At 45.6% G+C, this 3,008-nt stretch overlaps 1 protein-coding gene across 5 annotated transcripts in view; it reads right to left on the bottom strand.

Annotated features, from left to right (window-relative positions):
• The window catches only part of PSPC1 (paraspeckle component 1), a 63,659-nt gene that overhangs the window by 3,356 nt on the left and 57,295 nt on the right, over positions 1-3,008 (bottom strand). For all 5 annotated transcript variants that reach the window (XR_001414501.1, XR_001414499.1, XR_001414500.1 and 2 more), the window contains one exon: positions 239-337. The gene's annotated coding sequence lies outside the window, so the exon portion shown is untranslated. The remainder of the gene's footprint in view (positions 1-238; positions 338-3,008) is intronic.

The following is a 3,008-nucleotide window of genomic DNA, read 5'->3' as shown; positions in this document are numbered from 1 at the left end:
CTGAAGTGAGAGTGATGAGTTCATCCATCTCCACAGATTTAGTTACTGTTTTATTGGAGAACAGCATTATTCTTGTGCCCCAAGGGCACAGAGAGCAACAAAGGAAAAAGGAACAGTGGTTGAGCACAAAAGGAATGCAAAGAGACTGATAAACGAGCACAAAGGAAACAGATCACATCACAAAAGTGACAACCACTGTTAAGTGCCCTGATGAGTGACAGTGTGATTGTATTCTCACCTCTGATGGTCTTTACAATTCCAAGTTGAAGAGCAGCACTTTGCACACGATGAGGGTGTAGCAGAAGGCCATTTCAGTTCTGTGGGGTTTCATGAACACCTAAGGCAATGGAGAACATGTTCAGGAAATGGATATGATTCAGGTGAGGAGTTACAAGAGACACTTTAGTGGTCACTTCCTTGGTGCTTCTGTTATCAAAGTCCAGCAAACTACAAAAACTCAAATAGCAACCGATGGAGCAATCCATTAGCAAATACAGTTGGATAAAGAGCCGGGAAACACTAATGCTTTCCCAGACAGCCCTTCCAAGAGGTTCCCTGGAGTTCTCTACCACTTTCCAGGAGCCTCAGCAGCAGCAGCCTGACAGAAGGTTTTTGACTTGGCTACAGATGAAAAGGGAGCCCATTTTCTGGTGTAACACAACTGTGTGCAAGTGTATTTCTGCCTTGCAGAAGGGGATGCAGTGACACAGGGAGGCCGGGCCGCAGCTCTCAGCGCTGCAAAACACTGCTCAGCAACAAGGAAAGGCAGAACAAACTGAGCAGGTATAACTTTTTCTACGTGACTGATCTGCCTTGCTCTCCCAGAGTCTTTTGTAATTTTTTCTGTTTGCTATTGCACACTCTGCCCCAAATACGATGCAATCCACTCACATTTTCATCTGACCTTCCCTCAATCTTTAACACCATTTTATTAGGCCATTAGGCTTCCTCAGTCAGGTTCACACTGCAACCTGAAGTGCACACACACAAAGGAATGGGGAAAGAGAAAGAAAGGATTTTATCACTCCACTGAGACAAGGAGCCATTATTTAGCCAGTCAAAGAAACACTTGTATCTCCAAGGAACCTTGGCCACCAGCTCTTCCCTTTCACAGGAAGGAAACTCTGAGACACCTGGGAAAGCTGCCAAACACGGAGGCTCCCAAACAGCTCTTTGGCACAGGGGCACTCTGATACGTAAGGACAAGGGAGAAGACAGCATTCCCAACAGCTACATGGTCAGGACACAATGTCAGCTGGATACAAAAATCTCTTTGGAGTCAAACTTTGAAAAAATCAAGTGTTTTTTTCTATTACTACTTCTTTTCTGATAGTTTTTAACCATATTGTCATTTTTAGATTTTGTGAGTAAATGCCTATAGCTTGTTTATTTCTGTAACCTGTTGTGTCTGACACATTATTATGTGGTTATTTTTATATCACAATTTTACTGTGATTTTACTATAACTAGAAAACAACGGGGAACTCCTAAGTACAGGGCAATGCAGAACCAGGACACAAAGTGTGCCAGCAGTTTTCCCCCCTCCTCAGCCCCTTTCTTCAGTATCGAATGGGTGACAGGGTCCAGGGCAGGGAACACTTAAACTGGACACACCTGATGGGAGGCAGCCGGGGGAGCTGGCTGCTGGTGCTGCGAGGGTGCTCTCCCTGGGTAAAAAGGGCTGGCAAATAGGAGAGGGGTGCGAGGACTGGAGGAAAGCAAATGTCACTCCAATCTTCAGGAAGAAAGACCCAGGGAACTGCAGGCCCTATGAAGGTGATGGACCAACTACTCCTGGAAACCATCTCCAGACCAAGAAGGACAAGAAGGTAACTGGAAGTAGCCAACATGGATTTACAAAGGGGTCATTTGCAAACCCTTAAGGATTCTAACCTGATGGCCTTCTGTGATGAGGTGACCAGTTCAGTGGATATGGGGAGAGCAGTGGTTATTGCTTACCTTGACTTCAGGAAAGCTTTTGACACTGTCTGCCACAGTATCTCCACTGACAAGCAGAAAAACTACAGGCCCGAATAGCAGACAGTGAGATGGACTGAAATCAGGCTGAACAGCTGGGCCCAGAAGGTTGTGATCAACAGCACAAAGTCCAGCTGGAGGCCAGTAAGTAGCAGAGTACCCCCAGAATCAGTACTGAGGCCAGTCCTTTTCAGTATCTTCATTTATGAGCTGTGTGATAGGACAGAGCACATCCTCAGCAAGTCTGCAGGTGGTACAAAGCTGAGGAGAGTGGCTGATAAGCCAGAGGATCCTGCTGCCATCCCAGAGGGACCTTGTCAGGCTGGAGAAATGGGCCCACAGGATCTCATGAAGTTCAACAGAAGGAAATGCCAAATCTTGCACCTGGGGAGGAATAATCCCAGGCACCAGTCTGGAAGCCAACTGTCTGGAAAGCAGCTGTGCAGGTAAGGACCACCCCCCCCGGCACATGGAGCTGAACACCAAGTCCAAGAGCAAAGAATGTGACCTGGCCACAAAGGCATCCTACACTGCATTAGAGAGAGAGTTGATAGCATATGGAGATGATCCTTCCCCTCTCCTCAGCACTGGTGAGATCTGGACAGGGACATCTTCCACATGTCATTAATAAATAGCTCAAAATATCTTGTTCTTTATGTATATAGGTCTCTATTTACTGTTAACACAGCTACAGAGACAGCTCTGAGTACCTTTACCAGGCCAAACAAACACAGCGGAGAACTAACCCAAGTTCCTCTTGCGTTATCAGTAGAACTTACACATCTCAGTGAAATTCCATCAGTACTTAAAATTATTTCTACTTTGTAAAAGCAACTGATACGTTGAAATTTCAAAGCTATCAGAACTAACACAACAAACTGCATAAATCTCCCTTTAAAACTTTCAGATCCGTCAGTCCCAGAGAGATGCTTCCAACACCAGGGTAGATGACACTACATACTTGTGTGTACACAAACAGAATTCAACTGCAGGTTGTCAGAGTACATGGACACACCTTTCCAGACCAAAAC

This window comes from Calidris pugnax, unplaced genomic scaffold (assembly GCF_001431845.1).
Source record: "Calidris pugnax isolate Ruff unplaced genomic scaffold, ASM143184v1 scaffold20, whole genome shotgun sequence".
NCBI classification, from domain to species: Eukaryota; Metazoa; Chordata; class Aves; order Charadriiformes; family Scolopacidae; genus Calidris; species Calidris pugnax.
The sequence above is the reverse complement of the archived record's forward strand: the minus strand, read 5'-3'. Positions and strand labels throughout refer to the sequence as shown.